This window comes from Anabrus simplex, chromosome 2, assembly GCF_040414725.1.
Source record: "Anabrus simplex isolate iqAnaSimp1 chromosome 2, ASM4041472v1, whole genome shotgun sequence".
Lineage (NCBI taxonomy): Eukaryota > Metazoa > Arthropoda > Insecta > Orthoptera > Tettigoniidae > Anabrus > Anabrus simplex.
Genome location: NC_090266.1, coordinates 118,411,337 through 118,438,470, shown reverse-complemented (window position 1 = coordinate 118,438,470; position 27,134 = coordinate 118,411,337). Strand labels below are relative to the sequence as shown.

At 41.7% G+C, this 27,134-nt stretch overlaps 1 protein-coding gene across 1 annotated transcript in view; it reads right to left on the bottom strand.

Annotated features, from left to right (window-relative positions):
* The window catches only part of nahoda, a 442,475-nt gene extending 416,966 nt beyond the window's left edge, over positions 1 to 25,509 (bottom strand). Inside the window, exon 1 of the mRNA XM_068226102.1 lies at positions 25,428 to 25,509. The gene's annotated coding sequence lies outside the window, so the exon portion shown is untranslated. The remainder of the gene's footprint in view (positions 1 to 25,427) is intronic.
* Positions 25,510 to 27,134: the final 1,625 nt, after the last annotated feature.

Below are 27,134 nucleotides of genomic sequence, written 5' to 3'. Positions count from 1 at the left end.
GTGGCTTGAACACTCTAAAGAAGCGAGAACTTGAAACAATGACCGAAGCTAATCCAAGAACTTTAACAATCATTACGGTGTGAAATGCTTCGATTCGAATGATTCTTTTAAGTTCCGTATTTGTTAAACATTCACCAGAGCCTTCAATCATTCATAAGACATAAAAGTATCAATCAATCAATACGGATCTGCATTTAGGGCAGCCGCCCAGGTGGCAGATTCCCTATCTGTTGCTTTCCTAGCCTTTTCCTAAATGATGTCAAAGAAATTGGAAATTTATTGAACATCTCCCTTGGTAAGTTATTCCAATCCCTAACTCCCCTTCCTATAAATGAATATTTGCCCCAGTTTGTCCTCTTGAATTCCAACTTTATCTTCATATTGTGATCTTTCCTACTTTTATAAACGCCATTGAAACTTATTCGTCAACTAATGTCATTCCACGCCATCTCTCCGCCGACAGCTCGGAACATACCACTTAGTCGAGCAGCTCTTCTTCTTTCTCTCAATTCTTCCCAACCCAAACATTGCAACATTTTTGTAACGCTACTCTTTTGTCGGAAATCACCCAGAACAAATCGAGCTGCTATTCTTTGGATTTTTTCCAGTTCTTGAATCACGTAATCCTGGTGAGGGTCCCATGCACTGGAACCATACTCTAGTTGGGGTCTTACCAGAGACTTATATGCCCTCTCCTTTACATCCTTACTACAACCCCTAAACACCCTCATAACCATGTGCAGAGATCTGTACCCTTTATTTACAATCTCATTTATGTGATTACCCCAATGAAGATCTTTCCTTATATTAACACCTAGATACTTACAATGATCCCCAAAAGGAACTTTCACCCCATCAACTCAGTAATTAAAACTGAGAGGACTTTTCCTATTTGTGAAACTCACAACCTGACTTTTAACCCCGTTTATCAACATACCATTGCCTGCTGTCCATCTCACAACATTTTCGAGGTCACGTTGCAGTTGCTCACAATCTTGTAACTTATTTATCACTCTATACAGAATAACATCATCCGCAAAAAGCCTTACCTCCGATTCCATTCCTGTACTCATATCATTGATATATATAAGAAAACATAAAGGTCCAATAATACTGCCTTGAGGAATTCCCCTCTTAATTATTACAGGGTCAGATAAAGCTTTGCCTACTCTAATTCTCTGAGATCTATTTTCTAGAAATATAGCAACCCATTCAGTCACTCTTTTGTCTATTCCAACTGCACTCATTTTTGCCAGTAGTCTCCCATGATCCACCCTATCAAATGCTTTAGACAGGTCAATCGCGATACAGTCCATTTGACCTCCAGAATCCAAGATATTTGCTATATCTTGCTGGGATCCTACAAGTTCAGTTTCAGTGGAATAACCCTTCCTAAAACCGAATTGCCTTCTATCGAACCAGTTATTAATTTCACAAACATGTCTAATATAATCAGAAAGAATGCCTTCCCAAAGCTTACATACAATGCATGTCAAACTTACTGGCCTGTAATTTTCAGCTTTATGTCTATCACCCTTTCCTTTATACACTGGGGCTACTATAGCAACTCTCCATTCATCTGGTATAGCTCCTCCGACCAAACAATAATCAAATAAGTACTTCAGATATGGCACTATATCCCAACCCATTGTCTTTAGTATATCCCCAGAAATAGTAGATAGTCAGCCGTTTTCTTTACTGTAGAATCCATGCATCATAATCTGCCTTCGTCTGCCTGTATTTCTTCATTTGTAATCCCATAGTAAGTTTTAGCTTTCTATACCTTCTCAATCCATTCTCCGTTTAATCAATTTTTCGCTTTTACTTCGTCATCCGTCGCTCTTAACGCTCCTTGTCTTCTTATTACAGACTATGAATCTCATTTATGTGTGAACTATGTATGTGTGAACGTTCGTCTTAATTGGATGTAAAAATATATAGTATTGACTAGGAGGATTAAAATAGTTTTGTACAATTGTGTAAGAAATATCCTTGTCTTCTACAACGTACCTCACAGGAATTATACTTCTGTTGCCTGAGTTTTATTTCCATCCCAGGAATATCCTAGACGCAAATCCCATTCTAAATGCGGTATGTCGTATACATTATTCCTTTAACTTTCGTTGCTAATTATTCATATAATTAACTCCGTATCCTGTGATAGAACTCCAAAGTTGAATCCTCTTGCTGATTTCCATATCTAGTTTGAATTCTCCGTATGTCATCCCTTTCTCACAACTTCAAGATATTTACCTCTGGCTGACGTGCCGGTTCAGTTGTGTAACGGTAACGTGCCTGCCTCTTAACCGGAGGACCCTGGATCGATTCCCGGCCAGGTTCGGGATTTCTACATGAATCTGAGTGCTGGTTCGAGGTCCACTCAGCCTACGTGATTACAACTGAGAAGCTGTCTGACGGTGAGTTAGCGGCCCCGGTCTAGAAAGCCAAAAATAACGGCGGAGAGGATTCGTCGTACCAGCCGACCACACGATACCTAGTAATCTACAGGCCTGCGGGGCTGTTGCACCATGGGGTGTGTTTTTATAATTTTATTTCCGCTTTTATTTCCTTCTGTCTTTCCTCCTTTCAAACCCACTTCCTTGATTTTATCCACACTCATCCTCACTCTCCCTTATTCAATGTATCCTGATATTAAGATATTAAGAATAAATACATATTAGTACCCAAATTACAGAATATAGGGTAAATCTATAAGTAAATGCAATAAATGATAAAGTACAAATCAGTTTCCAGAGTTTCATTTACTTCTTGCCAATAGTTGTCTTCCAACCTATAATAATTTGACAGATATCCATATTTTTGTATCACTTCAATCAGTCTTTCTCCCTTTCGCCTGCCATCCATGATAAATAACAAACACAGGAACACATAAGGAATATCATACTTACTGTACTGAAGTAATTCACGAAATACACACCCATGACACGACTCTTTGCTTGTTGCTGGGGGAAAAGGTGATAGTGCGCTATTAAAATCGCTTCCTGGGCGATCTGTAAAATTTAGCTTGGCTTTGCTCAAACTAGTGTAGCAGTTTGTGCGTTCCATTCCATATGCCTTCAGTGGAACTATTATATCTTCCCTGGGTTGCGTAACATAGCGTAGTTTAGCTTAGCTTTCTGTGTGTGGTGGTCATAAGCGTTTGCTTCCAACAGTGTAGCTGTGGAAGAGATTCGCTAACTGTCAAGGATACAAGAATTATGAAAAACTCCACTTAGATATTGGCGTGTGTTGGAAGACTGCCGCAAGCATTTTCAGTTGATGACCAACAGTGAATGGACAAGGTCACCTCTAATGTTTTGCCAGGATTATGTAACTAAGGCGTGTTTTATAAGGAACAACATACCCTAGCCAGTCCGAAAGAATGCTTAACTTATTACACATCTGGAGGTCATGTCAGAACGTCCCAGCTTTCAAAGAGAAGTCCTTAAGAACAATACACCTACTCACTGTCATCTTATTTCCTGTCTTTGTGAGTACACAGGACGCTCATATTTATAGAAGCCGTGAACAGCTGACAGAAAGAAAGCTATATCATACATTTTTCTACCGAGCTCGATAGCTGCAGTCGCTTAAGTGCGGCCAGTATCCAGTATTCGGGAGATAGTAGGTTCGAACACCACTGTTGGCAGCCCTGAAAATGGTTTTCCGTGGTTACCCATTTTCACACCAGGCAAATGCTGGGGCTGTACCTTAATTAAGGCCACGGCCGCTTTCTTCCCACTCCTAGCACTTCCCTGTCCCATCGTCGCCATAAGACCTATCTGTGTCGGTGTGACGTAAAGCAACTAGCATACATTTTCTCAGTGATTACTGAGATGTTGTGTTTGCTATGTTCTGCACAATGTGAACACAAGAACCGTTACGTTAACGCACTGCCAATTTTTAAAATATCCTTTCTTATACAGACCTCATCGTTATCCGAAATTGTCTGCTCTTGTGGCCGGATTACAGTTGAAACTATCAACATTATACCTTATGTTCGAATGTAATTTGAGGTTGACGTAATTGTTAAAGGTAATTGTACTCTTCCGACCACCTGAATAGAGGCAAGCCACTTAAAAGAGTCTTACAAGGGATCTAATTCCTGAGTGCCTTTCAGCTGCCATTCAGTGTAAGGTAACAAGAAGAAAAGATCTATTCCTATTTTAAACCAGAATCAGATAATCTAGAAATTTAAAAAAACCCATTAGTTTCTTGTGTATATCGTTTACAACGTTACGTCTCAAACAGCTTTCCACGAAACACCAGATTAGCAAAGAACCATTACCAGGGTTATGCAAAATGTTTTCGAGAATAATCGACAACTTAGGATAAATAATAGGCCTATATTTAAATGATAGTACATCATATTATGTTATTCATCGCATAACGTGCTTCGTCTGCTATTAGTAATCTATCTGGTGCGGTTACTTACTTACTTTATCTGTTTACCCTCCAGGGTTGGTTTTTCCCTCGGACTCAGCGAGGGATCCCACCTCTACCGCCTCAAGAGCAGTGTCCTGGAGCGTGAGACATTGGGTCGTGGGATACAACTGGGGAGAATGACCAGTACCTCGCCCAGGCTGCCTCACCTGCTATGCCGAACAGGGGCCTTGCTGGAGGATGGGAAGATTGGAAGGGATAAGCAAGAAAGAGGGAATGAAGCGGCCGTGGCCTTAAGTTACGTACCATCCCGGCATTTGCCTGGAGGAGAAGTGGGAAACCACGGAAAGCCACTTCCAAGATGGCTGAGGTGGGAATCGAACCCACCTCTATTCAGTTGACCTCCCGAGGCTGAGTGGACCCCGTTCCAGCCCTCGTACCACGTTTCAAATTTCGAGGCAGAGCCGGTAATCGAACCCGGGCCTCCGGGGGTGGCAGCTAATCACACTAACCACTACACCACAGAGGCGGTGGTGTGGTTACTGCTAGCGTATTTGATTTATAGTTTTTCAGTCAGTCGAAACACGAAATGTAACATTATTGATAACATACCTGTTACATTGAACAAAGATGACGTTGAAAAAGAATGGCTTCATTCTTGTATGGCACACCCTCCGACAAGGGTGGGCGGCATCTGCCTTGTCTGGGAAACTGCGTTTTATTGTGGTGGAGGGTAGTGTTGGGTCTCGTAAATAAGTTGCAAGGATATTTGGGAGAGCTTAAGACACCCAGTCTTCGAGATAAGGGAATTAACCATTTAAGATTTAAATCCCAGACCCTACCGGGAATCAAACCCGGGGCCTTCTGAACCTAAAGCCACTACGCAGACCTTTCAAACATGGAACCGGACAAAACCGACCCGTTGGCTGAATTTTCAGCGTACTGACCTTCGTTTAAGAAGGTCCCGGGTCCGATTCCCGGCCGGGTCGGGGATTTTAACCTTAATTGGTTAATTTTAATGGCTCGGAGGCTGCGTGTGTGTGGCGTATTCAACATTAGAAATCATCCTAGGTAGGGCCCTCATCTTCACAGACATGCAGGTCGCCTAATAGGCAATCTACTAGAAAAAGACCCGCACCAGGCCTCTCCGGAGGCCATACGCCATTATTATTACCGGACAAAAATAGAATGAGTGCCCTCAATCCGACGTGGTGTAGCTCTTTGCAAGCACACCCCCTATGGAGGTGAGCTGCATGTACATTTTTAACCCCCATATCAATCCTCCTGCCAGTCTTAAATGTAAGGCAGTACCGGGAATGAATCCAAGCCTCCGCCATTCAAAGCGCTGTTTACAGTACTCTACGGAGGTCGACCACTGCAATTAGTGATTTCATATTACAGTTCAAATCTGTGCGCATCTGCGCAACAATAGACGACTTATCGTAGGTTCAGAACGCCTGTGAACGCCTCTTATAACAAGAGTCTAAAGGCACGAGGATGCTAGGAGGGTCAACCCTGAGAACGATTGAAATTCACCTTCAAAACAGACGATTATGATATCTTGCGTGGCCTTAGAAAAGAATACCCCGAAATTTACAGTTGAACAAAAAGGTAATTACTCTCTCCTTTTTCAACATACCTAAGAGACCTAGATCGAGTAAACCCTTAATCAAGGTTTCATATCGATGTACATTTCAATCAAAACATGACATAAGGCGCAACATGCCCACATAAAACACAGACTTCAGGCAACTTAGTACTCGCACTGCACTAGTCATGAATAACCGAAATAAGAATTGTAATTCCAAAGTTATAGATGATTATAATCATTTTTTATTTCTACCTAATAACACAAATTATAAATGAATACAAATAATTCTAACATATAAACAGACAAATTATACGAAGAAAAATAACATTTAAGCAAGAATTGGAAATGATACATGCACATGATTTCGTTGAAACGTTATAAATATTATCTTATTTTTAAACATAAGTTTGTATCTGTAAGACCGTAATATATTCACATGCCAACATGCTATAGTTTAATTTCTTATTCTTTTTAAGTTCATAAGCTATATAGTTAAGGAAATTTCACGAAACCCACGATCGGCAGCTCTTTAGTACAGCCCTGCGCGGATATACAAAATAATATCCGCATCCGCTCCACATCCGCACTTCCTTCATCCGCACCCGCATCCGCGAATGGTTATCCATATCCGCAAATGGTTATCCGCAGATTTTATAAATATTTACCTACAATATATTATACCCAAGGTATTGAAACGGATATATCTGTTAATATAATACAATAGGCCTGACACCTGGCACCAGAACCCCTACAGTTACAGGTTTATGAGGGATTTTCTCTTGCCACAACTACCGATGTATTGACCTTTGTTCCTTCATTAGGCTTAGGTCAGATTTGTGGCTTTATGGTCTCAAGGCTCTTTATATATCACCATTTCCCCATACCATTGTCAAGGATCGCCTTAACACAAGCATAAGTAGGAGTATACCTGAGTTACAATAAAAAATATCATTATTTAGAAATTATAAGCAAAATTATCCGCACTGGCATACAGTTTGTATCCGTCAAGACACTGTGCAGGGCTCTACCCTGAAGATGACATTCGTTGATTTCCCATTTTCACACGAGCCAAATGCTGGGGCTGTATCTTAATTAAGGCCAAGGCTTCTTCTATCTCAGTCCCTCCCTGCCCTATTGTGACCGAAAATCTAATCAGAGTTAGTGTGTCGTCGAACCACTAGCAAACCAAACAAAACAAAAATCAATTGCCCTTCTCACCGTGATTTTCCAGATAGCTACCGATTCTATGAGAATTTTGAAATTGATAATAATGATGTCATTGGTTTTACGTTCCACTAATCACTTTCGCGCTTTTCAGAGACGCTGAGGAATTTTGTTACGTAGGATTTATTTCAGGTGCCAGAAAATCTACCGACACGAGGCCGACATATTTGAGCACCTTCAAATCTCACCAGACAGATCCAGGATCGAACCTGCCAATCTGAGCTCAGATGACCAGCGCTCTACCAGCTGAGCTACTCAGCCCGGCTTTTGAAACTGAATACGAGCAATATACTTATTTAACATATTACCATATTACCAGATGTGTAAGATTTATAGATTATTATTATTATTATTATTATTATTATTATTATTATTATTATTATTATTATTATTATTATTATATTTCCACGACTTTTACATTGATAATTTTACCTCCTGAAACATGCGAATATTCAAGTAAGATTATCTGCAGATTATATTAGATTATATTTTACATACTTCAAATATTTCTATAATTTCTACATCTATGAGACCAAATACGTTACTTAATATAATGATAATTCTTGTTGCAAGGGCCAGTTCTTGGGTCTCTTTGAGACGACCCTGTCGGGCCTCAGCCGCAAACATTCTGTATGGATGGAGAACATCAAAACTAACCAAGGATTTGTGGTAGTAGCCATCCTCCAGTTGATTCGTACGTCAGTTCCCGGTAACATGCCATCCCAGCAATGAAATGCCTTTCTCCTTTCATAAACAATACTTTTTATTTTAAAGCTATAAAATCAGGTATTTTATCTGCTTCTTCGACGAAACCTTACCTATAAACGAGACGATGGGAAGAAAAGTAACGTAAGTGCCGCATAAAACAGATTCTGAGAAAACGGTGGTTGAGTTCTTTCCACCTAATAAAAATTCCAAACGAAAGAAATCAACAAGTTTTTTAAATGCAGCGATGGCTTTGAAAATATCTCAGTCTCATGTGGATATTTCTACATAAGAAAGAATACGAAGGAATTCAGAACGATGAATGTCGTCGTAACACGAACCCATCACGAAAAGAATAATTAAGTAGTTTTTGCATACAAAACTTGTCTTTCAACATCTATGTACAGGATGTCAAGCACTAGCCAAATATGTGTGCTTGATTAGCCTGGAAAGGTGTGTTCGGTTCACCGTTGGGCAATCCAAACTGTATTTGAACATCCAGAGAGATTCATTAGCCAGGAATTCTCCACGTCTGCAGCAGAAGAAAGAATACAAATGTATTTTTCGGAAAGAAAGGTGGATTGGCACAGAGCTGACTACTGAATCCCACTTACGAGGAAAGCTACAGAGATCTCGTTTACCGATCGTGTCCCATTTTTTAAGCTTTTCGGGGGTCTAACTTAATATATCGTCCTTGCACCTGAGAAAACTGCAGAAATACTGACCCACAGCGCATATATTATGTAAAGCGAGAATTCCTTGACAAGCGTCGCACAATATTGAACCTTAGAAGAGAGAACCTACCCAGCCAAAGTTTTAAGCTGATATATTTCACATACTGGTTATTGCAGGTGCAACGACGACACAATACTTTCATTATTAGCTGAAAAACGCATTGAAGAGTAAAAATTGTGGTATAATATCACACAGAAGTTGTTGGAAGATTAATCATCCCCAAAATACACGGTTTGAACAATAGAAAACATATTTATGAGGGTGAACTACCTTAATGAAAGTTTAAAACAGCGTTTGAAATCTCTTCTGAAATCCCTTCAAGGAAACAATTAATCCTTACTTCAATAGAAGTTGTTAAACCGCATGAAAGTATCTTCTTCTTCTTTTGCTCCCGCTTCTTCCCACACCTGTGGGGTTGCGGGTGCGAACTGCATCCCAAATGTGGATTTGGCCCTGTTTTACGGCCGGATGCCCTTCCTGACGCCACCCCTATATGGAGGGCTGTAATCACTATTGCGTTTTTCTGTAGTGGTTGGTAATGTGGGATGTTGTCTGAATTTGATGAGGAGAGTGTTGGGACAGACAAATACACGTCCCCGAGCCAGAAGAATGAATCAGAAGCGATTGAAATCCCCGACCCGGCCGGGAATCGAACCCGAGACCCTCTGAACCGAAGGCCAGTACGCTGACCATTCAGCCAACGAGTCGGACCGTATGGCAGTATATCTTTGTACAAATATTTCGTCTTTCAAGACTAAAATATATAGGCCTATATATATTATTTTTTGATTTATTAAAACATATATACGCATTAGCAAAATCGGTAAACGACTCTTCAGTACCCGTCCTTGTTACTGACGAGATAAGGTACATTGATCAATACCTCCGCTATTTCATGTGCAGCCATGGCTTGAGTGGAGATGAGCTTTGCTGCGCTTCACCTTATTTACTAACTGTTATTCGGCACTGATCTGCGTTCGTCGAAAGCGAAACTGGTAGGTTAAAATTCCGTAACATATTTCAAAGAGAAAATTTGATTCATTAATCAGGTTAGTAACAACAATAAGAAGCAGAGTCAGCAGCGGCAGCAGCAGCAGCAGAAGAAGGAGAAGAAGATCAGGGCATACATCTGAATAACAGAATAACATAGGCCTTGAAATAAATTTAATTCGCATAGTGAGAACACGAGATCCTTGACCACGACATATCAAGCCTCTCAGCTGATGTAGGCCTAAGCTTCAAGGGCAGCAGTAGCAGCAGTGTTAGTTACCTCTTGAACCCAAAGTTAGGGAACTGAATCCCAGCAAAATCGGATATCATTTAAGGTCGCCTATAAGGCGTCAACTCGAGTGACCTGCACCACGTCTCTCTGGAGACCCCACGCCAATATTATTAGCTGGATAAAATCCGTGTCAGTAGATTTATCGCTCATTTAGAATAAACTTCTGACAGTTTAACGTATCTCAAGACCGGCAGGAATTGAAGGGAGATTTAACTATTATAATTATTATTATTATCATCATCATTATTATAATTATTATTGATAGAATTTGCTTACCGACACAGATAGATCATATGGCGACGAGGGCATGGGAAAGGGCTAAGAGTGGGAAGGAAGCGGCCGTGGTCTTCATTTATGTATAATACAACCCCAGCATTTGCCTGGAGTGATAATGGGGAAACCACGGAAATATATCAGGACAGCCGACATTGGGGTACGAACCCACTATCTCCAGAATGCAAGTTGTTAGCTGCGTGACCCAAACCGCATAGCCACTTACCCGGTATTATTATTGTTATTTTTATTATCAACTATAGTAGTCTCAACAGAGCCTAATGTGATAGGACTGGGTGGTCAACAGGGATCTTGCAGTTAACGGTAAATGTACAAATAATTGTGCTTTTTTATGTGGTATAGTTCATCACGTTGCACCGATACAGACAAGTTTTACGGCGATTGTGGAAGAGAACAAGCCTAGGAATGGGAAAGAAACGATCGTGGCATTACGTAAGGTACAGCCCCAGCATTTACCAGGTGTGACAGTGGGAAACCATGGAAAGCTATCTTCAGGATTGCCGACAGTGGGGTTCGAACCCTCTACCTCCCGTCCGTGCTAATATTCACAATATAAAAATGACCTTATTGTTACTGCCTCAATCAAAGTTCGAAGTGACCATCCTGAGTGTGAATTTTTCTCCTTCTTCCTCTTGTCTGATTTCCACCCAAACTGGGGTATTTCTATATACACTGAACGTGTTGGCCGTGCGGTCAAGGGCGCGCTGCTTTGATCTTCCATTGGAGAGATAATGGGTTCGAACCCTACTATCGGCAGGCCAGAAAATGGTTTTCCGTGGTTTCCCATTATCACACCAGGAAAATGCTGGGGCTGTATTTTAATTAAGACCACATATCGGGCGAGTTGGCCGTGCGGTTAGGCGCGCGCGGCTGTGAGCTTGCATCCGGGAGATAGTGGGCTTGAATCCCAATGTCGGCAGCCCTGAAGATGGTTTTCCGTGGTTTCCCGTTTTCACACCAGGCAAATGCTTGGGCTGTACCTTAATTAAAGCCACGGCCGCTTCCTTCCTACTCCTAGGCCTTTCCTATCCCATCGTCGCCATAAAACCTAGACGTAAAGCCGCTAGCAAAAAAGAAAATTAAGACCACGGCCGCTTCCTGGCCCATCATCGCCATAAGATCTATCTGTGTCGGTGCCAAAAGCCAACAGTTAAAATGAAAAATGAAAAATCTATACTTCCAGTCGAAGGGGCAACAATTTTTTTTTTTCTATTTGCTTTACTTCGCACTGACACAGGCAGGTCTTATGGCGACTATGGGATAGGAAAGGCCTAGGAATGGGAAGGAAGCGGCCGTGGCCTTAAGGTACAGCCCCAGCATTTGCCTGGTGTGAAAATGGGAAACCACGGAAAACCATTTTCAGGGCTGCCGACAGTGGGGTTCGAACCTATTATCTCCCGATTACTGGATACTGGCCGCACTTAAGCGACTGCAGCTATCGAGCTCGGTGCAACAATTCTTACTCCTACTGTAGACGCACTACATACAAAAACACGCACTAGCACTGTGAACACACGGACTATAGACTGATTTCCACACAGAAAGCACAACAGAGCTGAATATTACCTTTCCTTCAATCCTTTAGTGAATCAACAAAACGCATTAAACAACACAACTGATGAAAGAAAAGTAATTACATGAACATTAACCTGAAACTTGCAACGCTGCCTTAATCATAGAGTTTGATTAGCCAATATTGTGAGTCTCTTGTTGCACTCTGAGACTCAGGCCTCTCCTAGTATGAACCACGGTCACCTCGGAGCCAATAACCGCTGTGCCAGTAATTGCCCCACCCAGGAAGACTCTCCTTTATACCCAGCGGGTTCCTCTGGCTAGCGCTTGCACTCTGCTCGCAGGTAACTCAAATGTTTCAAAGTGTCATGATGTATAAACATGACCAAGTAAAATTCTTGCTTAGTTCTTGAAATAGGAAGGAAACTGCATATTTCTGCATCTCGTAAATTCGAAACGTATTACTTGAAGGAGTTTCACTTTCTAGTCACATGTTGTAAACGCAGCAGTAACCTGCCTCGCGGGATCATTTGCTGTTGTCAATAATAATAATAATAATAATAATAATAATAATAATAATAATAATAATAATAATAATAATACAAAGCAAGTGGCTGTGTGGTTTGGGTCATACAGCATACCGCTTGCATTCGGGAAATAGTGGGTTATAACCCCACTGTCGGTAGTGCTGAAAATGGGTTTTCCGTCGTTCTCATATTCACACCAAAATGCTGGGACTGTACCCAAATTAAGGCTACGGACGCTTCCTTTCCACTCCTAGCACTTTCCTATCCCATCGTCGCCATAAGAACTATATGCATCGGTGCGACGTTAATAATAATAATAATAATAATGATACGGTAATAATAATAGTCCGACTCCATGCCTGAATGGTCAGTGTTGAGGACTTCGGTTCAGAGCGTCCTGGGTTCGATTCCTGGCCGGGTCGGGGATTTTAATCGTGTCTGATAAATTATTCTGGCTCGGGCACTGGATGTTTGTGTTTGCCCCAATATTTTCCTCTTCATGTTCATACAACATACGACACTACCAACCACCACGGAAACACGCAATAATGATTACATCCCTCCATGTAGGGTTGGCGTCTGGAAGGACATCCGGCCGTAAAACAGGGCCAAAACCACATGCGCGACACAGTTCGCACCCGCGACCCTACAAGTGTGGATAAAACGATAGAAAAAGAATAGTAATAATAATAATAATAATAATAATAATAATAATAATAATAATAATAATAATAATAATAATAATAATAAAGCTTGAGGAACATACAGACCTTGAAAAGCCTTGGACTGTCAAACGGACAGATGGCCTTCATATATTGTAGTATTGGTCAGCGTGACAATTTTTTCAGCTGTGTGCTTGTTTTTCTTGACTGGATCCTCTGTCTCTCAAGTTAGACTCAAGCTCGTCACAGCCCTCCATCCAAGAATAAAATGTTTGGTACCGAGCAAATGGCTGTGCGGTTTTGGTCACGCAGCTATTAGCTTGCATTCAAAAGATAGTGGGTCCGAACCACACTGTCGGCTGCCCTGAAGGAGGTTTTCCGTGGTTTACAATTTTCACACCAGGCAAATGCTGGGGCTGTACATTAATTAAGGCAAAGGCTGATTCCTTCCCACTCCTAGCTCTTTCCTACTCCATCGTCGCTATAAGACCTATCTGTGTAGATGCGACGCAAAGCAGATTGCAAAACGAAAGCAAAAATTCTTGGGCGAGCCGAGGATCGAATCGAGAACCTCCAGGTAAGAAAGAACTCTACCACTATACCAGGATACTACTACTATTACTGCAGGGCTGAGTGGCTCAGATGTTTGAGGCGTTGGCCTTCTGACCTCAACTTGGCTGGTTCGATCCTGGCTCAGTCCGGTGGTATCTGAAGGTGCTCAAATACGTCATCCTCGTGTCGGTAGATTTACTGGCACATAAAAGAACTCCTGCGGGACTAAATTTGGGCACCTAGGCCGTAAAAAGTAGTTAGTGGGACGTAAAGCCAATTCTATTATTACTACTACTAATACTACTACTAGTACTAATAATAATAATAATAATGAGAAAAAGAAGAAATATACGTCCCAATAATAGTCTCCGCCCACCAAGACAACTGCCGCCCTATCGCCTATGGACGCCGCCGATATATTCTCAGCCGTATTGTTTGACTTTTTTGATCGGGGCTGCAGCCTTTCATATCAATATCTCTAACATATGCACGCAGCAGCATATCACACTACCAACTACCACGGGAATTCGCAATAGTAAATACATCCCTCCACATAGTATGGGCGTCAGGAAACCCACCTGGTCGTAAGACAGGACCATATCGACATCTGAGACTGAGTTCGCACCCGCAACCCCATCAGGATGCGAAAAAGCGGCGGAATATCTTTTTTTTTTTACAATTGGCTATCGTTGCATCGACAAAGATACGTCTTATGGCGATGATGGTATAGGAAAGGCCTGGGAGTGGGGACGAAGCGGCCGTGGCTTAAGGTATAGCCTGGTGTGAAAATGGGAAACCACGGAAATCCATCTTGAGGGCTGTCGACAGTGGGATTCAAACACGTTATCTCCACGATGCAAGCTCACAGCTGCGCGCCCCTAACCTCATGACCAACTCACCCGGTAATAATAATAATAATAATAATAATAATAATAATAATAATAATAATAGCAGCAGCATACGCATTATAATTGAAGAATATGCTAGTGACAATATTTACTTAACTAGAAAACACAAACAATAGCGTAGCTTTGGACGATAGCCTACCGTTAACGCGAAATATTACGCTGTCAGTATGTTAAAAAAGAAGGAACCATTTTCCCCTTTGCGAAAATCAAGTGATCATAAATATGTCTCTCAATCATGGCAATCCGTCAACGGCTGCTAATTCGAGATGACCACCAGCAATAAGACATGTTTATGTCAGAAAAGAAAATATGCCTGAGAGAAGGTCTGAAACTGTCAGATAAGTTGTTTTAAATAACGATAATTAATTCAGGCTGTCACAGAACATGTGTACAATTAGTAACAGTACACACGGTAATACTGTAATTCACTCTTGGTTAACACGATAATTGAAGTGTTACGAAGTCCACACAATTCTGCTATATCTCCTGGAAGCACCTTATATTTCTGAACAAATGCAGTGATGTGAAATGACGTATGGCTTTTAGTGCCAGGAGTGTCCGAGGACAAGTTCGGCTCACTAGATGCAGGTCGTTTGATTTAACTCCCGTAGGCGACCTGCGCGTCGTGATGAGGATGAATTGATTATGAAGACGACACATACACCCAGCCCCCGTATAGCGAAATTAACCAATTATGGTTAAAATTCCCGACCCCGCCGGGAATCGAGCCCGGGACTCCTGTGGCCAAAGGCCAGCACGCTAACCATTTAGCCACGGAGCCGGACAACAAATGCACTAGGACCGCTGCAGGCAACGCATTTCAATTTTTTATCGCCCTATTTTCGTCACAGTTCCAAGTTCTGAGATCTTTCCTTCTTGTATGAATGATCAGCCCTATTTTAACAGGATTTTTGTAGTCAGCTGTTCAGTCTTCCATAGATGGTTTCTTCATATAGGACTGTGCAGGGCACATAGTCGAATTTCTTTTCTACTGCGTTCAGCGATTTTCCCAAGTTCCTCTGGCATTCTTATCAGACCACTTGTAGGGTTGAAATTATCAGGCATGAACCCTGCCACCTTTCTCTGAATCATCTAATTACCATGATAATGACTGCGTTATTTCATTACTGTCATTAATATTTATAAGATTTTAGCAAGTTCATTATATGGACAGTATAAACAGGAACAGAGTTGAACTAAAACAAAACATTTTAGAAAAATGCGTTTTCATCTGGACGCACTAGTATCCATTTGCCATTTTTCACAAATAATGATTCTCTCCTTCCTAGCCTAGTCGAGCGCTGGTGAGGAAGAACCATGCCAGGCCTGGCCCTTGAGCTGCATTCTTCACGCCAAACCACGGTTTCTCCCTCACTAGCCTGGCCTGCCTATGCACCATTTAATCAGGCCATATTTTCATATAATTACCTATATACGACCTAAATTCCTTTTCATAAGGTTAGGGTCGCGTAACTGTGAGCTTGTATTCGAGAGGTGGTAGGTTCGAATCTCACTCTCGGCAGCCCCGAAGATGGTTTACCGTGCTTTCCCACGTTCACACCAGGCAAATGCACGAGTTGTACCTTAAGGCCACAGACGCTACTTTTCCAATTACAGCCCTTTCACATACTTACACTGCCGAAAATCATCCATGTTTTAGTGCGACGTTAAAACACTAGAAAAGAAATCCTATTCAGAATCAAGAACAGAAACTAAAAGATTTGAGGAATCCTTCCGAAGAGTTGTCGCGATACGGAGTGAATATGAGCCGGAGGATTAGGCTGTTCCTTATTTCTCTGCCATGACTCATTTTTTTACATTGTACTTTACGTCACACTTAAACGCATAGGTCTTATGGCGACGATGGGATGGAAACGGAAAGGATTATGAGTGGGAAGGAAGCGACCGTGGCTTTATTTAACGAACAGCTTCAGCATTTGTCCTGTGTGAAAATGTGAAAGCACGGAAAACCATCATCAGGGCTGCCAACAATGGGGTTCGAACCCACTATCTCCTGAATGGAAGCTGATAACTACATGTAATGACTTTGAGGCCTGGTCAGCGTACAATTCAGTGATTTTCCTGCACGGAATATACCTATAGAAGACACCGAGAATAGCACTCTAACATACTGTATTTTCATATCGCCTTTTAAAAAGAAGTTATCGCAAGAAAACTAACCCGCCATTTCAACACAGGAACCAGTTTTTAATTTTAAGTACATTTTTATCCCAGTCAGTTAATTAAGTTTAATAACATAAATGTTATTATATAAAATATCTGGAACTGACAAGAACGTTCTGAACAGCATGAACATGAGACGTTTGTTTCCATGTCTTAATTTAAATTTAAATTTAAATGTATGCGTTGTGTTCGATTGACTGAAACGCCATTTATTCACAATCTCACTCTTAGCAAGTTGGCTCTGAAAAGGTAGTTTCTATCCAATGAGGCAACGGATGTGACTAAACATGACTTTCTATCACAACTAACATCAATTATTTTAGTTATATTCGTTCTTATTTTCGTAATTCTTCATTCATTAAGGCATTTGTAAGGGGTTAACGTGAATCTATTTAGTATCAATCATCAGCTGGAGCTCCTGCAGCCATGAACACGTGAAACTGCATTAACTTGTTTACTTTTCTTGTCTGCTTGGTGATCGCGCGTAAAAACAATCTAATGAACTGTCTTATATTGGAGTCTGTGATACAGTATAGGTGTAATTTGGGTCTGACAAGTAAGATTGGGGTCGATATCCCCGAATTTGAAACTGAGTACAATTCACTGATTTTCCTGCACTGAATATGCCTATAGAAGACACCGAGAATAGCACGGAACACAGGATAGCTGCTATTCGCGTTGAGTTCCTTGTGATGTAGGCTATAACCGTACAGCTTCACAGTTGCAGTAGTGAGAGTGATTGAATCCAATCGGCTACGAACCAATTATTACAGCTTCCTCGTGTTTTAATTTAGTATACGATTGTCTTGAATGAAAATGATTGTTGTGATGATCGCTGGGGGCTAAGGAATCTACGGTTATCCACCTCTTGCACACATAATATACCAGTTACTGTGATTTCAGTCCTGATTAAAGCTTGTGTTTAAAGAACGTTACACTGGATGGTGGGGGAAGTCATCCCCGTGATGCAGGATTACCGTTCCTGCATCTTATCCACAAGCCCCAGCTTCGATTCCTGGCGAATCTAGGAATTTTAAGTCCAAACTGAGAACTAAAACGTGGTTCACCAAGCATGGTGAGATCTACTGAGGAGCTGTAAGATGCGAGAGGCAAAGAAGTCGGTCAAGCAAAGCTAAGTAATACGGCTGAGGATAGCATTACGCTGACCAGGTGGCTCCCAAGTATCTGCCGGTCACCCGCCTGGGCAGTTTATTTTTTCAGTATTTCTAAAGAGGTGATCACTATATATGAGAAGAACAAAAATTCACCGTTTTTCTAGACGTAGTGATAGGTAATCACGAGAAATTTTTCTATATATAATCGACAGATACTTCTGAAACCACCTCTCATCCAAATTTATCGATAGCGGTCATCGTAACGAACCATATCAGAAAATAACCTTAAAAAAGGAAGAATGGAGGAAATAACTTTTAAAATATTGTTTTAGATATTGATTGCCATGTGTTCCAATCATGAAGAAGCCTTAGGTTTATTTACAAGTCTATCTTCAGATGAACCAAATCAGAGTACTGTCTAGGAACTGAATAAAGATGATTTTTTCTATTTGCTTTACGTCGTACCGACACAGATAGGTCTTATGGCGACGATGGGACAGGAAGGAGCTAGGAGTGAGAAGGAAGCGGCCTTGGCCTTTATTAAGGTACAGCCCCGGCATTTGCCTGGTGTGAAAATGTGAAACCACGGAAAACCATCTTCTGGGCCGCCGACAGTGGGGTTCGAACCCACTATCTCCCGAATACTGGATACTGGCCGCACTTAAGAGACTACAGCTATCGAGCTCGGTAAAGAGGATTTTAAAAAAACCTTTGGCCATTACCGGATATGAAGCCTGCCATGACGACCTATATCAGTCATACGGCCAGCAAATGTACAAACATCACGTAGTTAGCGCGGCGACTTCTTCAGACATATTACTTGGCTTTATCGGAATATTTTCCCGCAAAAGTATGGTAACGTGCCGAAAGCAAAGGAAACGGGTTTGTCACATTTAAGCGCTCCGAAATGCTACCGATCTCAACTAGGGATGAACCCGTTAACTCGGGAACAGGAGGACAACTGACCGCCTGCACCAATGAGGTCGGCACATATCGATATCACAACGATAAGTAGACTCCGTTTTAACCCTCTTACTAGGACTGAAATCATTGGAGTCGCGAACTGAAATCGACGCCTCGGAGAAAATGGACATCTCTGGACTCAGTGGATAACTGTTCTTCAACGGTCGTTACTTATGGTACAAATCATTAAAGGAGACTGCCTATCCGATATGGAAAAGACGTACTCGGTTCATCCAGAAGGGCACGTGTTCGATTCTCCGTCAGGAAATAGAGCAATTTGGGGAGAAGTTTTCAACGTTTGGAAAGGCACGTAAGGTACGCTCAGCCTAAAGTAAATCCGAGTAGCAAATTCATTTCTAAGAGGAATGGGGGCCGGGTGTAGAGGTAACCACTCGATTCCTCCTCAAGAGGTTGTAAAGGGTAGAAACATTTACATTCCACTCCTCCGAGGTCCTTCGTGGCCTTTACAGAAAAGGCTTTGCTTTGCTTTGCTTTGTGTCTTGAAATATGTGACCGTCTCACTAGGTTGATCTTAAATATTTGGAACACTACTGTACAGTGACGGAAATAGACTTTACCAGAGACTAAACCAAACCAAACCCCACGGCACTACAGCCCTTGAAGGGCCTTGGCCTATCAAGCGACCGCTGCTCAGCCCGAAGGCCTGCAGATTACGAGGTGTCGTGTGGTCAGCACGGCGAATCCTCCCGGCCGTTATTCTTGGCTTTCTAGACGGGGGCCGCTACCTCAACGTCAGATAGCTCCTCAATTAGAATCACGTAGGCTGAGTGGACCCCGAAGCAGCCCTCAGGTCCAGGTAAAAATCCCTGTCCTGGCCGGGAATCAACGCGGGGCCCCCTGGTAAGAGGCAGGCACGCTACCCCTACACCACGGGGACGGCTTTACCAGAGACTAGATTTGGTAAATTTTAAATTTTGTAACTGACTCTGAAGGTTAGCTTCTAAAAAGGTGGCAGATGCATAGGACATCAGCAGTTCTCCAGCGAAGACTTCTCTTATTCGTACGAGGATTGGAAGATTCTAGTTCGAGTCTTGATGGAGGTTCCTCTTCAATTTTTATCCCGTAAGTCATGTATACTTTTATCGACTCTAGTTTCATTACAAATCTGCGTCTTATTTCAACCATGAAAATAAGAACAGCTGCAGAAGCTAGACTTACGTCTAAAGCTAACAAATATATACGGAGCACTAGAATTCTCCTTACCCAGCCAAGCAGTGCTCAATATGCTAAGATGCAGGCCATAGTGACCAATATCCACTGATCTGGTACACTGATATATTCGAATAACACCGTCCAAAATATTTTTCAACAGTTTCACATTTCAACGCGTAAATGCTGGGTGGATGCTTTCACCATGGTCGTTTCCTGTAACTTAGAAAACATAATACCATTGACTATCGATTATATACACGCAATAAATGATGATTACGACATGCCGAGGCCCTGAATGAAAGAACTACGATAAGAACTTCACTTTAAGAGTAGTGTGATGAATGAAATGTATGGGACAGGAAGAGTTATAACCTTTATTAATAACTCTCTGACTACTTCTATGTTCAAGGTGAAGGGAGATGTTCTTTATCAACCTCACTTCAACGACAGTATAGCGAGTTAAACATGAGCGTGGCTGAGTAGCTCTGAGACGGAAGAACGCTGGCGTCCCTGAAAACTATGAAGGTAGTAAATAATAATAATAATAATAATAATAATAATAATAATAATAATAATAATAATAATAATAATAATAATAATAATAATAATAATACAAAGCATGTAACCACAAATGGGTTATGGGGGATGGGACAGTGTCTGTCTGTTAGGTCATCAGCCCAGAGGCTGGTTGGATCCTCAAATAGCACCACCAAAGGTTATGCGGTTTTAAGGAAACCCCAAAAACCAATGGCAGCACCAAAATGAGGCATACTCACAATAAGATAATTATAATGTCTGGCTCCTTGGTTGAAAGACAAACTTACTGGTCTTCGGTTCAAAGGACTCGGGATCGATATTCGGCCCCGGCGGGGATTTTAACTGCGTACGATTACTTCATCTGGCTCGAGGGAAGTGGTTATGTGTTCGTTTTAATACTTTTCTCTTCTCTCTCTCTCTCTCACACACTCTCTCTCTCTCTCTCTCTCTCTCTCTCTCTCTCTCTCTCTCTCTCTCTCTCTCTCTCCACTAAACCACCACAGAAACAAGCAGAAACCGCACAAACAAGGGGTGGCGTCAGAAAGGGCATACGGCCCTAAAACTGGGCCGAATTAACACAACTGCCTACTTAAAAAACTGGAAAAGGCCAGGAAGATGAAAACCACAAATTGTAATAATAATAATAATATAATAATAATAATAATAATAATAATAATAATAATAATAATAATAATAATAAACTTCCCCACTCTTCCCACTCCCTAGTGAAGTCGTAGGTGCGAACTATGTCGCAGATGTGTTTGGCCCAGTTTTGCGGCCAAATGCCTTCCCTGCCGTTAATCCTATTTCTGTGGTGGTTAGTAGTAGGGTGTGCTTTAGGCATATGAAGAGGAGTGTGTTGAGACACACACTAACACCCAGTCCCTGAGTCCGAGGAAATAACCGGACATGTTTAAACAACCCGACACATCTGTGAATTGAACCCGCCACCCTGTCTTCTGAAGGTTTGTTTACTGACAATTCAGCCACAGAGTCGAACGAATAATAATAATAATAATAATAATAATAATAAGAAGAAGAAGAAGAAGAAGAAGAAGAAGAAGAAGAAGAATATACAGTATATGATCAGCATTCGTTCCATAGCTATAGACTTTGTGAGAAGCCAGTTTCAAAATATTTTCACACAGGAGTTTTCTAACGTGCCAGAAGTCAACGACACGGAATTGAATACCCTTAAATGCCATGGATCCCAACCAGATTTGAACCCACTATCTTGGAAACAAAAGGACTATGACCAACCTAAAGCGAGCAAGCTTGAGTATTTATGTGACTGTATATCGTGACCATAGCCCCGGAACCTCTGAATTTACGTGGAGTACGATCCACAGGAATGTAGGCTACCTCTCATTTAAAAATCCTACAAACATTGGATGGGATTTAAACTGCAGCCACCTTGGTGAGAAGCCAGTGTCGATTTCACTCGCCTGCCACGCCACCACGACTAAACGACGACGTCACTGACCGCATTGTTATTATTATTATTATTATTATTATTATTATTATTATTATTATTATTATTAAGTAAGGAGACTTCATACCCATTAAGTACTGTACACTGGACTCTGAACTATAATGACCATTACATGAAACGACAAAAGTATAAAGACGACGCTAAACGGAGGTATATTTTTGTCTACGTCACATAAATCGGCACTGAAATAGAAACAACGCTACATGCGTTAGAGCGACCATAAACAGTTAGGATTAAAATGAACGGGGGAATGAACATAATAAGGATAAAACCTCTGATGGTTATTTAATGTCTTAAACCTGAACTGTATTCCTAAGTAAACCGGAAACCAAAATTATTTAAACATATGTAAAAGAAATTTAGGGAGATGCGATAAGCGCAGTAGCCTAGCTGCTAGCTCTCCACTCAGGCAGCCGAGGTTCGAATCCCAGAAGCTCCTGAAGTGAATATTTTCACTTGATAAGAAAATTGGTATCAGGAAAGCCATCTGGCCTTAAAACCCCGATTGGAAATGCTCCTGCCCGGGCGGAGTGGCTCAGACGGTAGAATCGCTGGCCTTCTGAGTACAAGTTCGCGAGTTCGATCTCAACTCAGTTTAGGGACGTTGTTCTAATAAGCCAGCCTATTTACCGGCACATAAAAACTCTTTAAATACGTGATTTTTTAAGACAAATCGGTGCATGGAAGGATTAAAATGTATCATTCTAGCCATTTTCACTATTCGGGAACACTCGCAATATTTCAATGAATGTAATTTCCAACTAGTTGGATTCTGATATAATTTTTCGAAGACATGTTTTGGCTTTGCTAAGGTAGCATTAACAAGAATATTGCAACAAAAATAAAGAACTGGAGTAAAATTTTCTTGAAATAAGGAAACAACATGTGATATTAAAAAAATATATATTTCCTTGGTATTTCGTGTAAAGTGAGGAATGCTGTTGGAGAGCAGCATTATCAGCGCTCTCTCCCTTCTGGATACGCGTGTGGCGGGAAGAACTTCACCTCAGAATTATTAATCCAAACGTGATCCTGTGTTTAGTGGTTGTTGAACCATGATTTCACTGCTAATCCTGGGAAAATTCGTTGTAATCCCAGGTCGTGTCTTCGATCACTCGTTACGCTTTCTCCCCTGCCTCAAAAGTGGGAGGCTACGGAATTACGGAATGGCTCTCCATTCTCGGGTGCGCTTAATCTTCAAAACATACGAACGCTGCTGTGTATTTCAACCTCTATGGAATAGCAGTGTTGGGGTCTTATCCTCCCTCAGCCAATCCCACACACTATACTCCCCTCAAATGGCTACCTCATAAGTGAAGTCGGTTAGGAGTTATAGTTCTGTTTCGAATGGAGTAAACTTGGTAACGGCTGAGAACGCTGACATTTGGGGGTGTTCTAAAGCAACATCCCTATGCCAACCTAACGGTACGTTAAAATACGTCTTTGGGACGACATTCCTACATCCCGGCATCCCTTAAAAACTATAGGTAGCAATTGAAGTGCCGTTGAACAAATGTCATTATTATGTCTAATACATGAGGCAGCGAGGCCGGTGAAGGAAGCCAAGTAATAACACTGAGAATGTCAAATCTGTAGCAAAATAGTTGGGACGTTAAAAAATTACTATTTTTATCATTTCCCTCAAAAACAGAACGGAAAAATCGCAGATGTCTCAAAGGTGTAACACATCCCTTTTACACCAACAGGATTCAATATTTCTTCATATTTCTGATTTAACCATCTCACCTTTAAGATCTTTCTGTAACTACACATTTGGAGGATAGAGCGTTCGAACCTCACCGTCAATAGCTCTAAAGATGTGTCTATGATTTCACTATTTTCACACGAGGCAAATGCAGAGGCTGTACCTTAATTAATTACGTCCCACTGGTTCCTTGTATGGTTTTCATAAACACGAGGTGCGCGAATTTTCCCCCCGCAGGAGTTCCTTTACGTGCCAGTAAATACCACCGGAATGAGCAGGAATCGAACCCGACATTTTGGGCTCGGAAGGCCAGCGTTCTATCATCTTAGTCACTTAGCCCAGTTGTGCACTTTAATTAACGTCATGGTTACTACCTTCCCAATCTTAGCCGTGGAGGGTAAGAGAAGCAGAGGGTACGAGGCTACAGTTGTAAAGAGAAGAGAATAGTTAATTCGCAGACTTGCTGACTGAACGAGAAACGAAAAAAGGTTAGCGTTTTACCATCTGCTCTGCACAGATAGTCGTCATAGTCGTCAATATAACACACCTTACACTGGATAGAAAATAAGCCATATAATCGTCTTAGAAACTGTACTTTTTGTATGAATAAATGGCAAATGTTATATAAGTACTATATAAAACTTCCAGTCGATCCAACAGCAATTTCACGTAATTTTCTCCGTGTTAGTACCGGGGAGTAAAACTGCATTGATATTAATATTATAAAGTAGTAAACTATCGCCTTAAAAGTCAATATATTTGCAAATTGGTGGAATACAGACCAATGGTGCTACCTGTTACGAATTGTCATGCCCACAATATTAATGTTGTTGGATTTTACGCCCCCCAAATTACTTTTACGGCTTTCGAGACGCCGAGGTGCCTGGATTTTGACCAGCGGGAGTTCTTTTACGTGCCGGTGCATCTACCGACACGGGGCTGACGTATTTAAGCACCTTTAAATACCACTGACTGAGTCAGGATCGAACCTGCCAACTTGGGCTCAGAAAATCAGGGCGTTAATCGTCTGAGCCACTCAGCACGGCTGCAAACACACAACAGTCGAAAACTAATAACCACCGGAACTGATGACCACGTAGTCCCACAACCTTAGATGGAACATCGACAACCTAAGCACTATCGAGCATTCTCCACGAGATTTGCAATCTTCCGCGTAATCCAAGGATCATGCCCGATCTCTGCAACTACAGGAAGAGGGGGTGTTAAGTAAACACCTACACGTTTTCTCACAGTTTGCACTGTGATGGTAAAGGAATTCTCTTCAGTGATGAAGAAATAACTTCAGGTCGTTATGTATGTCTGCCATATCTTGTTCACCGAGTTCGAGAGCAGCTATGACAGCAAACTGGAGAACTCCCACGTGGTAAGGAGTAGCTGATATTTATCACGTCACTGAACGCTGGGGATCACATCTCTAAACCTACACGACCCAAGGGCGCACAATCACACAGTGTAGCAACAATCTATTGGAAACAGCAGCACCAATCTCTCGTACATGACACAGCTGTCATACGAAATGAAACAACGCCTAACAGCGAACCAAAGAGAAGTGGAGATTATCACGTAAAAGCTTACTCCAACATAATTTAAAAGGTGAACGATATCTATACAAGCAAAAACTACGAATGTTTAGTTACCAATTTCTTACCAGCGTTGGTTCTGGATACACAATTCAACAAACAAAACCCGCAAGCAACTCTTCTTCGACAATCACAGAATGTGAAGGTATTCCCTTACATTCAAACACTCGCAAAATCAATGTGATGCTTTTGATTTTAGACACACTCAAAAGGAATGCTGAAATAGATGACGAAGAGGAACTTACTTCACTCCAAAAAAAGTGAGTAAACACAGAAGCCTACCTTTGAGGCTTCTTGACAACAGGACCGGCAGGCAGTTCACAAGAACAGAGCACTAGCACAACACGTCACACTGGTCTCTCAGAACAACACCGACTGAGGCATGGAAGGTAAGAAGGCCAGCCAGTGGTCTGCCTGAGACTACCTTTGCACATGCGCAGTGCCTCAAGGAACGGCCCGACATTCCTCCGTGTTATGAGGGGAGGGGAGAGGGAAGGAGAGTTGTACAAGCTCCTGGCAGGTGCGGCGCCTCGGTCGGTCCATGGGCAAGAGTGCTGGAGCTAGGGGTTCGGGGTCCTCCACGTCCCCGGAACGTCAAATAATAGCTTCGATGGTAGTGCTTCAACCGTAAGAGCGGGAGTACATCCAACGGTTGACAATAGAGTTCTTCCGATTTCCGATACGTAAAAACTCGCATTAGTGATCCTGGGAACTGATGAGAACGGGAGGAATAGCCTCTGACAATTGTAACGGAAGTGATGATAATAAGAACAAGAAAACCAGTGCTAAGTAATGGTTCTACGTGCTCCTTGGAGGGCGAAATGCAATATAAATAATAACCGACTCATTGCCGTAGTAGCCTTCAGTTCAGAGGGGCCCAGTTTCGATTCCCGATTGGGTCGCGGATTTTAACTGCATATAGTTAGTTCCTCTGGCTCAGGAAAGAGATATTTGTGTTCGTTTTAATGCACATACCTTCATATCCACACAGTATACTACACTATCAACCATAGCAGAAATACGCAATAGTGAACAGGTACATCCTTCCACATACGGTTGGCGTCTGGAAGTGCATCAGACCGTAAAACTGGCCCAAAACTAACGAAGTGCCGACCACAAGGAATTGAGAAAAAAACAGAAATAATAATAATAATAATAATAATAATAATAATAATAATAATAATAATAACATCGAGCAAGTTGGCCTTGAGGTCAGGGGCGTGCAGCTGTGAACTTGCATTCGGGAGATAGAGGGTTCGAACCCTACTGTCGGCAGCCCTGAAGGTGGTTTTCCGTGGCTTTCCGTTTTTCCACTAGGTAATTGCTGGGGCTGTACCTCAATTAAGACCACGGTCGCTTCCTTCCCATTCCTATCCCTTTCCTATCCGACAGTCGCCATAAGACCTATCTGTGTCGGTGCGACGTAAAGTAAAACGTTAAGATGTCATAATCCACTGTCGAACTATGACCACCTGACCGTCGGAGAGAATAGATCCTTGAAAATGCAGGTCACAGATCCTAGTGAAACGTTGGGAGCTAACAACCAAATTCGACCACGGCCTGCATTGCCTGGAACATGTCTCCTATATTCATCAACACGCCACCCATGAAATCCTAAGCTGTTAGTTTTACGTCCCTCCATGTACTTTTATGCCAGAAATGTTTGTCCCGCAAGAGATCTTCGATGTGCCGGTGAATCTACCAACATTCAAATACCACCAGACTGAGCCAGGGTCAAACCCACCATTCAGCCGAACTAATAATATTATCCCTTTCCCACCCAAACTATTTTGTTGATTTTTATTTAAAAATGCACTTTTTCGGTTAAGTACCGGATCTAGAATAAAGAAAAAAATACTAAAAAGGAATTATTTCTGTCATATGTGGCTTGTAAATATACTAGGTATTTTATTGAGCAGGATTTCCCACCATCTGACACAAAAGAATTGTGAAAGTAAAATATTTTAAATATTGTTTTAGTTGTATAAA